This window comes from Struthio camelus, chromosome 1 (assembly GCF_040807025.1).
Source record: "Struthio camelus isolate bStrCam1 chromosome 1, bStrCam1.hap1, whole genome shotgun sequence".
In the NCBI taxonomy this organism is placed as follows: domain Eukaryota; kingdom Metazoa; phylum Chordata; class Aves; order Struthioniformes; family Struthionidae; genus Struthio; species Struthio camelus.
In genome coordinates this window covers 190,569,855-190,582,350 of record NC_090942.1, presented here as the reverse complement: position 1 = coordinate 190,582,350, position 12,496 = coordinate 190,569,855, and positions in this window count along the sequence as shown.

Sequence of the window (12,496 nt, the reverse complement as noted above, 5' to 3'; positions counted from 1 at the left end):
AACCCATACTGTTTGGCTTCTTGAAATATTTTGAGGCCACATATCTAACGTCTAGGTCTGGATTCATCCCATACCTGAAGCACCAAAGGTGAATGTGCAATTACCTAATTTTCCTTGTCTTGCAAAGTTTGGCACCTCCAGAGGTTAGTGCACATGTTAGGTGGCCCAGATGTCCATCTTTTTTAAAAACAGAGAGAGGCCAGTTTTGCAAAATGTCCGTTCCGAAAACAGAAGAACTGTCTTTATTGGAAATCCAGGAAATTCAGGAAACTTTGCCAAGCAAACTGACCTCCAAGTCACCAACCCCAAGGGAACTGAGTGGAGAAAATATTTCTGCCCGTTACCTAACAAGTAAGACTTGGAACCTGGGAATTACATGAAGCCAGTTTAGAAAAGCATCTTTAAATCAGATTGTAAAGGTACTTTAAACCCCTGAAAGTGAAGGTGTGTGCTCAGGGGGGTTGTCAGATGCCAACAGGTGATTCATCTCCATCCAGATTAACAGGAGTTAGGCAAGGCAACACTTCTAAAAAGTCTGCCTAAGTAGAAACTCCTTTTTTCCAAGCTGACCTTTAAATGCTCAAGAATCTAAATCTCCCTGAAATTCTCATTCCTAAGAAGCCAATTGCTTTTCAAAATACTATTTGGGAGCCTAAGGCATTTTTCAGAATGCCTTTTTGAAAAATGTTACTGTATATCCTTCTAGATGCTGCTTGTGACCATTATATGGAACTGTTGGGGAGGGGTTACGATATCCAAGGAAATTTGATTATCAATTTGCTGAGCATGTTCTTAGGCAGATGAAGTGCAAAGAGTAATTTTATTTAGCTTGAAGTATCTGGTAAACATAAAGAGAAAAAGAGCTCTGTAGTTGGACAGGTCTTATCTCAGTATCTTTATTTACATTTTCAAAGAACACTGACGCAATAGAGCTACCAAAAGAACTGCTTTCCATCAGCCTGGGAACAGAAACAAATTAGTCTTTAATAGTGTTGTGTGAAAACTATGGCAAATGTTATGTAAAACTGTGCAAACAAAATGTTTGTGTTCTAGTTCCAGGTCATTTAGTGGGCAAAAAAAAAAGAGACATTTTGTGTGAAATAGCAATGTAATGGTTTGCTATTATATAAGGAAAGGAACAAACTAATGGTGACACGCGCAGAACCAGATGCTTCAAAGGAAAGTGCTAGACATCCCAGCGTGGATAATTATGAAATAGTCTGGCCATGGGAAAAATTCTGCATAAAAGACTTTAGTCCTAAAAGCCAACATGTTTATATTTCTTCTGAAAAGGTTTTACTCTGATTTCCCAGAGATATAAGGCTTATGCAACCAGTGCACTGTCTGTCCGGCTGTGCAAATCTTGGACTCTCCCCTTCACCGTCCATCCACTCTTCCCCCTCTGGTGACCACTGAACATGCCCAATCTCCACCAGACTGAGCAGAGAAGAGGTTTTTGCAAACAGCAAATGGTTTCATAAATATAGGTTTCATGAATATAGGCTGCTCTGTAGTGAGGAGAGACAGGTAATTGTGGCAGCTCAAGATGAACATGCACCTCATTAGAAACCAGAGAAACCATGTGGGAGATGACTTGATATATGCTCCAGCTGTGGGAAAAGCTTCAGCCATGTCTCTCCGTCAACATGAGATGCAAATCCTACATAACCACTGGCATTAATGGCACTACCTCTTTTTTCTATTGATTAAAACTTTGGGTATCCTCAGGATCTCATATAAATGTTTAATTCTTCATGGTTGAACATGTTCTTAGCTTTAGCAACATCCAGGAACAATGAATGCTAGTTAAATAACGCGCAGATAGGACTTTCCTTTTGATACCTGAAATCTACAGATTACGTGGTGACTCTTCCCATAAAGCAGCTGGGTTTAATTAGTGCCTGATGCTCTTTATGGGCCAGCAGGCTAATTTGTAAATTAATTATAAATAAGTTGAAAGCAGTCTCTCTTCTCTTGGGAGCTCTAGAATTAATTGTTTCAAGGTGTTGAAGCCCTGCCTCTTTGCTACACTGGAGTATTTGACCTTTCATTGAGTCAAAGCCATTATAGAAGACATATGTTTTCCTTCTTCTCAGACTAGGTAATGGTCATCCCAGGGCACCCATCCTTTTCACACTGGGCAGCTGCAGTCATGAATATGGAGGTGCCGAGTATCTTCAAAGCTTGGCCACCTTCTCAAAGGACCTGGGCTGCTGTGAGCCATACTGTGCCAATCCACTCCTCTTCCACTGCCAAATGCCACCTCTTGTACCACTTCCTCATAACCTTTAAAGAAACAAGAGTTAAATGAAGCCTCCCAGGAGATCGATGGTGGAGTCCTTGCTACAGTGGCTGCATCAGCCTACATAATACTTCGATATCATAATAAAAGTTACAATAGAAAATATCGAGGTAGAAAGATGGGTCCCCCAAGGTAGAAGGAGATATATACATATGAGTCTCCCATAAAATTCAGCTGCTGGTATAAAATAGCTAATGGGGAAATCTATTAATCGATATTTTGGCAACTTCTCAGTGTAATCTCATTTCAGTTGCAAATGCACACCTCTCTACTTTTCATCAACATTTGTGCAAGGAAAGTCTTAAAGTGCCTTCCCAATACTGCTCCTAGGAATAAGACTTTACCCCGCTGTGGCTTTCTTGCTCCTTAAACAAAATAAGTAAAATAAAATCAATATGTATTTAATTTGGACGCACAAATGATTTGTAAGTTGGATCAACCTGTCAAGGATGTTCAGGGCTGGCATACAATATGTCATGTCTCAGAGGGTGGATTACAGAGTTTGAGTGCTTAACTGCAAACCTCAAATATGTAGGAAGCCATAGTTCTGAAGTCTGTTTACACAAGACGTTAATTGAACAAGTTTAGACACTTACTCTGTGTACATTTCTTCTCCCAATATGGTGAGCCATGTGTTCATTCTGTTTTATGGAGATAAATGGCTTTTATTCACACTGAAGAAGAGAAACACTGACATGACATGGTGGCCTCAGAGGAGAGGAGACCCTGGCAAGTCCAAAAGGACAGAGTTCCCAAGGGATGTGGGTCCTGCTGGGGCCGTGGGGCTACCCTGTGAGGGGCTGATGAGAGAGACTCAGTCAGGTTTCATTTACATGTGGAGAGCACGTTGGGTCATTTCTATTAAAAACAGATCAGTGTGGGGAAACTGTGCTGTTTAACGGGAAATCATGGGCTATCCATTGGTGCTCACTGTGTGCAACTGGTGCCTTAACGCAGGCTTGAGTGTGAAGAAAGGCCATGCAGAGGTGCTTCTGAGGTCTCCTTTCCTCCTCCTTCCCTCCCAGCAGACCCTTGCGCTTTCCAGCGCTGCAGGGAGGGATGACGCAGTTGTGGGGGTGCTAGGGAGACCCTGAACCCCAGCCAGGATGGCAGGTGGAAAGGGCACATGCAGCCATGGCAAACAGTGAAGGCACTTGGTGGAGACCATTGGGAGCTCGTGCATTAATGGGAGCGACTAATAGCAAACTCAGCTAGTTGGCTAATAGACAGTGGACCCATGTAGCAGGGACAGAGATCGCAGCTGATGGCAATCCCACCTCAGCGCGCAGGGAAACTGCAGGGCTGGAGTTGCGGCTGGGTGGCCATGGCCCTGGTTGCTGCCTGCTGGCGCAGCTCAGCTGAATTGCAGTCATCCTCCTTGTGCGGGAAAGCTCTGGAAACAAAGTTCCTTTTTTATTCCTTTTTTTTTTTTTTCCTTTGAATGTCTTCATAATAAAAATAAAACCTAACTTTTAGAACCACAATCATCTTAAAATTAAGAGGCTAAATATTTCTCTCCGAGATCCCTGAACTCTGAAACCAACAGAGCTGCTCCTATTACTTTCTGGAACGAGGTTCTGGGGAATTTGGCCTGATTTTTGTGAAGTGGCAACGCCTTATAGGTTTCTGACAGGACCACATATTACGATGTAATACCAGGCTGTTGCAATCTCTCTGCCCAGCTCTATCAGAGCACTGTTTTCTATACCTTTTCTTTGAACTGTAGACATTTATGTGCATGTATGCATTATACTTTATGTTCTCGTCTTCTCTTCCATGTCTACCACACATCCTTAAACCCCATTTCCACACTCCCATTTAATCTACTAGAATGGTGAATTTTGGCATTTGAAGGTGGTGTTAACAAGGATCAGATGGTGCCGGTGTTTATGAAAGAGCTAGGTTTCCTTTTACCAGCTGTGGTATGTGCTGGTAAAAAAATCCAGCAGTGCGGACATTACAGTGGAGTTCTTATATTTAGCAGGTGAAAAGTCAATATTCAACCTGTAATAAGATTTGCTCATGGAAAACCCCTTTGAGTTGTTTTTAGCAACAGCATATTAGTCACTCTTAGAAAGCTGTTGGCCACGCGGGACTTCTGGCTTGAATTGCGCAGTGTGTGAGCATGGGGTTGAAGGCTGTGCGGCATTAATAGCAACTGCCGCTTTGCCTCAGGTGTTGAGTTGAAGCACATGGGTCCTGGTTATTTTAGGAAAACATGAGCTCATGTTCCAGGCAGCTCACTCCCGAGCTAAAAGACGTGCGTTAGGTGTCTTCCTTGTGCAAAAGGCTGGGACGGGGGTATTGCCTTGCATCCGCTCGGAGGAATGTGCGTGTGCTGGGATTTCTGCCGAACCAGTTTGGAGGAGCCGAGGGCAGAGAGGAGATGTGGGAGATTGTGCTGGGGAGGGCGGGCAGGCGGTCACGCTCCTGCTACCTCCGAAAGTGGTGCGTGCCACCTCGTGGGGACACAAAACACCCGGTAGTGACCTGCCCACGCCAGCAGCCTCACCAGTGAACCTGGGGCGCAGAACAGGTGGATTTGGGGAATAAGGAAAGGCCAGTGAGGGTATATGTGGAAACATAAGAACGAGCGAGGAATAAGAAAGAGATGTTTTCTGTGTCAAACGGAGATGAGCTAAAGCGGAGACCGCGGAGAAGTCAGATCATGGAGTGAAGTCTGAGGAGTGGAATCTATCAGGATATCAGAAGCAGTGAGTTAAGTCATGCTATGCGGAGGTTAAGGCAGTCCCTAAAAAAACAAAAAAAACAAGAAAAACCCCACCCACACCAGTGCTGAAGGAAGAAGTCAGTTTAATAGATTTGAAAGCCACCTTGCCCACAGAGACGAGGTCTTTGGGAAGAGAGGCGGCTGCTGCATGGCAGAGGGTCCCATCGCCTCCCGTGCCGTGGAGTCGAGCACCAGCCTCGCCACCCGCTGGTCTCGAGGGTGAGCCCTGGGCTGTGTCCTGGCCGGTGCCGGCAGCCAACAGGAAGGAAGCCTCAGTCACGGAGCCACCAGAGATGTGGTCTGGTGCGCCCCAGCGCCTTTCCTCGAGAGCTGCTGGCCCCTTCCTTCCTCTGCCAGTTGGAGTAACACCCACAGCGTCACCGAAGCAAGCATCTTGAAATAATACATATTTATAGCTTCTACCAAAGTCTTTGTCGTACGAGAGCATAAGAGAGTGCGTGGGTAAGAGCTCAAATGGGGTAAACAGAGCTGGAAATACATGCAAAGGTAGGGCTGGGGGCAGCCGGGAAATTCAGTTTCATAGATCGAATTGACCCAAATGAGCAAAATAAATGCATTAGAAAAGACATGGCATTTCATTTAGATATCTTCTCTTGAAACACCACAATATTTTGCTTGGAAAACTTTCAGGGCCTGGGTACCCTTCATTTAAATTATCTAGGAGAATAAAACATGAAAAGGAGGAGGAAAAAAAAAAAGAAAAAACAAGCTGAGCAGGGAGTCTTGTTTGATAAGAGAGGAAAAGGAGTTGTTTCAGCTGCTAAATGATTCCTTCAGTTTTGCTGCGAGGGCTGTCCTGAATCGCTCCAGTGGTACAATGGAGTCTTAAATCTTGCCAGGGGAAGATGCAGAGAAATCCCCAAGCAGCCTCAGACCAAGGACACTGCTTAAGTGAGGCTACAGCTATATTTTGACCAGGAACGGCTCTCCGTATAGGCGAAAAGCATGTGGAAAGGCCCAACGCAACCTGAGAAAGTTCTCTCCTTTGTTTCCATTTTGTGGCCCCTGTAATAATCTTTCAGAGGAACCTTATGAACCTCTAAGTAGGGTGGGTTTTTTTGTTTTTTGTTTTTTTAGCATTGCTATTACAGTAATAGTTTAATGCTTCCTCTGTTATGTGTTATGTGTTAATGGTGCCCTCCTCTTAAGTCTACTAATAAAAGAAACTTAAGCCTCAATGTGAAAGCGCTTGTAAAATTACAAATCAAACACATTTGTGCTGTTGTTCTTGATGTGAAAGACACTGGGGCAGCTCTGTGTCTGGGGTTAGCAGTCAGGACTTACTCGGGGAGTTCACATCAGCTGCACACCTGCTTCTGTGCCTCTGAGGTCACCTGCTATAGGTATTACGGAAATCTGTAAAGGAGTATTTTATACAGTGAAAAGAGTCTCTTAAATTAGAGAAGAAGAGAAGAGGAAACTTTATACAAATTAGGGACAATAGAGAATATTAAGTATGGAAACTGGATAGACTGATTTGTAATCTGTATCACACCTCTGCCTTCTCTTTAATATAACTTTTGAATCAACCTGTGGAATTTATTTGTATGGTATATTTTCCCTGCAAGGAACTCTCCAGGCTTATTCAAAGGTCTGTGGAAAATCTCCCTTCACTAGCACACTTCGACTCCATATTTTGCCATAAATAAAACATACAGAGATGGACACGAATGTTTTTCCCCAAATTGGCCAGAGTACCACCATACATACTGTGCAGGCAGTGCAGTGCTCCGAGCACTAGACTACCTCTATCTTCTTAAGGGAGTGATGAGTGTATGCAGATAACCACAGAGTTAGGGCATTTTTGGAGAAAGCTGTGGCTTAGATGATATATTGAGAAGCCTCCAGGCTTTATTTCCTATGTTTTTTATGAGGAATTGCTTACTGGGGAAATAAATGAAACAAAAAGTAAGTGAGCTGGAAGTGTAGACTGATTTCTGGAGAAAAGTACAGGGGAAAGACAGGAAGGCTGGATTAAGGCAGACCTAGAAAAATATAAGAATTAAGCCAGCTACTTTTTTCCTATCACCAGAAAAGTTTTGCTTTTATAGATGGAAAGAGTGAGGGTCCCCATAACCTCGCTGAGTCGTGAAGAGACGATTGTTCATCTCACTTAATATTGTCTTTATGTGCTTTTGTGCAAAAACAAGGTATCTGATTTTGAGCCCTCCTCATTCCTAGCACCCCAGCTGATCTTCTAAACCCTCTGCAAAGCTAAAAATACACGTGCTAATGATGTTCTGGGATAATAGGGCCTAAGTTCAGTATTACACCTTTCTTTGTCCATCTTGTAGCTGTGGCAAGTGGCTGGCTGTGGGCAGGGGCAGGGCTGGCTCTACAGCAGGTGTTACCAGCCACCGCCTTGCCTGCCTGCCAAAGGCAGCCAGCTGCTTGGAGCTGTCTTGAGGGACAAATTTGTGCCACTGGTTGTCATTTGAGCCGTGCTGGAGGAGTTGGTGTGGGTGCCACAGGCACGTTGCCTCACTGAGATGGAAAGGGTGTGCTGGGCTGGACCATGAAACGAGCTGCCAGAAGCAGATATTCCTTTCCATGTACCTTGTCCATGTCTTAGGGTAGTAGGAGAAAGTCAACAACTTTCCAAATCGGGATATAAAATTTGAAAGATGAGATTTTTCATGGTGAGAGAAAGGTGGAAAAAGTCATCTTAGGAGGCCTCAGACAGATCTTTGTTTTTATTGCCAGTGATCCCAGAACAAAGGCAGGACCCTTGTCCCAGCCAATCCAGTTTCTACCAAGGGTATGGCAGGACTGACAGGCTTCCACGGGGAGGGTTACATTCTATTAAAGTCGCATTTTCTCACGGAAAATGTTTCCCGTTGGAACTTTTTTGGCTAACTTTCAGTGCGACTGTGAAATGCTGTGATGGCAATGCTGCAGTTACTTCAGTCGTGAAAACCGCAGAGGCTCTGAAAGGGTTGGATGAAGCTGAAAACACAGCCCTGACCTCCCAGTGATGATGCTGGATGTGGACTGCCCTATCTGCAGCTCTGGCCACCTCTGAAACCCTGCAGCCGCGAAAGTCTCAGAGGCTGCTGGTGCAGAGCCGAACACAGCAGTGCCTGGTCACCCACACGCTCGGTGCTCGCTCCCTATGGGAGAGCCTGCCGTATTATGACTTTCAGCCATATTTTAATCCAATTGATGGAGCAGCTGGAGATGCTGATGGGATTAGAGCTCAGCATGGTGACGAAGCACTCAGGGCTTGCCCTAGTGCCGATCTCTGCAGCGTGCTGATGGCGGAGGGCAGCCCTTGTTGCTCCTGATCTACAAGCCTCACGAGCAGCGCTTTTGAGGTGGTGCATTTCCTCCAAAACGTGGGGCCAACCTAGACATATCTCATGGTCCAGAGCCAGCAGTGAGCTTGGTTTGACCAGTAAAGACACATCTTTCCACTGTGTACAGCATCCTGTTTCATGCGTTTGGCCGTCGGCGTGTGAGATGCACAGAGGCACCAGCTGGGAGGTCACCTTGCTACCTCACGCTCGGTGGCAGAGACCCACTTCCTGCGAGATGCCTGCTTGCACCTACCGGGCAGCCGGTTTGCAAGCCTGTCGTTTCTCTGCACATATCAGAAGACAACCAAAGTAATTGCTCTCAGGACTGGCCAGCTCAGTGGGGATTAGGGGCTCAGGTCCGTAGCTGGTATAAATCATCTGGTGTTCACTGACAGCCCTGGAGCTAGGTGGATTTGCACAAGCTATGAATTGGATCCATTACACTTAAATAGACTCCTTTTTTTCTTCCCAAGTGAAAGGAGGAAAGTTGAGGCAAGCCATTTCTGCAGCTTTCGAGATCGGTTGTTTACACGAGCTGTGTTTCTACACACTCCCGCTCCAAGCGCCAGCACTATTAATAGAGTAAATTGCAAGTACAATGCACGAGTCACTCGAACTGTTGTCACAAGGACAGTGAGCGCTGCCTCTTGAGTGAGCCTAGGATTTTAAGCCTTGAAAGAACAGCTTGACACCCTGTGACCTGCCTTGTAATGTTCCTAATCCATCTCTTTATAAACACAGGCTCCCGAGCGGGGCGAAGGGGTGGAGGAGGGAGGACAGTGTGCGCAGCAAAGAGGATCACGGAGCCTATGGCTGCCTTTGCGGGAAGCAGATGAAGGTGCTCACAGGCTAAGTGGATTAAGCCTGGGGAACGTCAGTTCGAAATTTCCTCTTTGCTTGGCGCAGCGACTATATTCTTCAGGACAGAGGCTGTCTTTACCTTGTATCTTGTGGCACTGAAAGAGCATCTCCAGGGCATTGCTGATCGCAGCAGTACCCAAGCCACGGACAATTCCCACTTGCTTTTAACAGCTGACATTTTCTGGATGTTTTTTGTTTGCACTTTGCCCCAGTTATTTTCTTTGCGTACACCAGGGTCAAATCTTTCTTATACAAATAGTCAGCAATTGTAATCTGAAGCATGTGTTGATTTTATATTTGCTAACTCAAAAGTGGTTGAATGGGCTTTTGACAGAATATTTTAGAATGATCACTCTTTGACTGGATGTTAATTATCTTAATAATTGTTGGTTCGAAGATAGTAAATAAGGAAGGTGCAGAAAAGAAAGCACAGTATGAGGGGCAGTGAGTCTTTCAAACTCATAATATCCTTAAGATAATAAAAATATCTTTCTTTGTATTTATTTCTGTATTTGAGTAAGCGAAAGAAGCACTGTTGGCCTTCACATATGTAGAATCTGTGTTACCAAATGGCAGCTACAATCTCACGCGTGTATTTTGGCCCCCAGAAAAAGTTAGCTTTTTCTTTTCCTACTTATTATGCAGGAGTTAAGGGCTTAGGGGATGGAAACAGGTCTGAAAGTCTCCAGGAAGATAATACTTGGGAAGACAGGTTTAAGCTAAATAAGAAAGCAGATTTCATCAGCCTTCTTGGAAACAAACTGACCAGAGACTTGTGATCCGTTTCTAAATTTGGCCTTTGCATTTTCCGTGTACAGGAAGTGATGAAAACAGTAGCAGTAATCCCTGGTGATTTCAGACACGCATATCAGGGCCTGAATGGCTTTGTTTATTATAGGTCCAAGGTAAGTTGGGTGTTGTAAACACGACTCAAGACAAGTTTAATTAAGACAACAAACATGGGAAATATAGTATAAGGTCACCCATTCTTTCTGCACTTTTGGCAAATGAACACTTTTCTGAAAAATCTGAATCTGCCACGGTGGTGTAAATATAAATATGGTTTTCTTATTGATTTTCTGTTTCCCAAATTGATTTTTACCAATTTTGGCTGGTGCTAAAATAGTCTGAACAGAGAGAAACTGATCTAACTCGTGAGCACATTAAATTGTGGCAAGCCAAACTGTACTAATGAAAATAAAAGATGTTATGAGCATATGATAAAACTCCTACAGTCGATTTGGTCCTGGCCAACAATGACAAATTTGCTCCTGGATGAATCAGCCTAAATGTATCGTAAATTTAAATATCCACCTGTGAATGTAGAACCTGCTTGTTTCTCAGACTTTCAAATGTACAGCCTGTACATTTTGTGCTGGATTGAATACAATCACTCTTGGCACAGTTTGTTCCAGACTCATCACCTGAGCTTCACCTCTCTGTGGATGTTTTGCGTACCCTTAGATTTTGGTTCAAACAAGCTTCTCCATAAGGCAGCTGGTATGGTGAACAAAACGGTCCTCACGAGCTGCAGGTGATACCAGTTGATGCAACGTTCTTGAAGCGATGGTAATGAGACCGCCTCCATGCAATGAGGAAGAAATTCAGGCGGTGGGTGCTGACTCAATATGTTGTAATTTTCTTAATAATCATTCATTGGTTGGCTGATAATGATGAGTAAAAGGCCTAAAAACTACTAATCTCTTTCCTAAGTAAAACCAAGCCTGCTGAAGTAACCCATTTTTATAACTAAAATTCCCCCAAGCCTAAATTCAATACAATTTTCTTTTTAAAAACTGATATTTATACAATTTCCTTCTGAATGGATTCAGCATAAAGGAGAATAGAGGTCTATGGGAGGAGACAAAGTATACTGACAAAGTATATTGAAACTCTTTGGAAATATGATTTATTATTTCTTGAGGAAAATAAAACAACAAAGATGATGACTTTTAAGTTTACAAAAATTGTCAAAAGTTCTAAATGGTTACTAAGAAGATTCATGGGAAGTTATTGAAAAAAGTTCACAGAGGAACTTCTGGGGAGTTCGCACGTCTGGGACAAAAACTCAGTGACAAAAACTTGCAGCATCATGCCGAATGCCTTACATGTAACCTGGTACGAAGCGCTCAGGATGAACTCCATCTCCTTTAACATCGACCGCCTAAAAATTAAACGTCTTCTTAAGCAGGTCATCTGCCTTACCTCTATAGCCAGCTATGAAAGAGAGGCAGGAATCTCTCAGAAGAAATTCATTGTATCTGGAGATACGAACCTGCAATGGATGGGACAACTCCATCAGTGCCTTTTTCTCTCCAGTGAAGAGATTTAAGGGAGCCTTGATGATTAGCTAAGGCTGGTGACCTAACTTTTAGATGGCTAAAATTAAATTAAATGGATCCCAGCCTCAGAGACAAGAGTACTTTTGCCAAAATCCTCCTTCCCATGCAGTTCTTGAAAAAACAGACTTCTTCAAGACTTTAGACAAGTTTATACAAAATATTTGAAAAATCTGTTATCAAATAAAATCCTCCTGAGGGCTTTGAAGTCCAAGAAAACTACATTTGTAGCAATGGGGAAAAAAACTAGCATGTGAAATTGATTAGCTATGAGGGAGCTTTTCAAAATATAAGATTTCTAGGCTAACTCTGTCTCTTGATTTTCCCTGGAATTTGCGCTCTTAGCTCCTTCAGAAGCATTTGAAAGTCCCCTGTGCAAATTAGAAAGAAATATTAAATATTTATTAATTTTTTTGTCTCAGATGAGGGAAATGTAACCAGGAAAGTGATTTTTTTTCTGTAGTGAGATTAAGTTATAGGACTTGTAGAGCTGAATCCAGGATTCAAAAGAATTTAAAAATGCATCTGGATGGAGATTTCCAAGGTCACAAATAATGCCAGTTAGCCACCCTGTTGCCACAGGTGCTTCTGAAATCTACCCCTTAGTTTCTACCCTTTCTCATTTCCTCTGATTCAGAGCAGCAAAACACCAAGCAGTTGTAATTTCAGGTTGTCTGCTGGCCTTTGTGGTTAAAGCATCCTATTTCACATAAAGCTGTGTGTGCTTAATAGCTTTTCATGACATGCTATCTACAGTATATATTTTAAATCATCCTGGTTACATGCATAGGAGGATTTATCAGACAATTCTTCATGAAATCGCAGCACCGTGTTATTTAATGTAAGCATCTTACTAATAATAGTGAAGCTAAATCAGTCTGATTTTCTCTTGAAGCGATTTTGTCACGCAAGCCCAGCGTTTATGCCAAGTGTGTTTACAGATCAG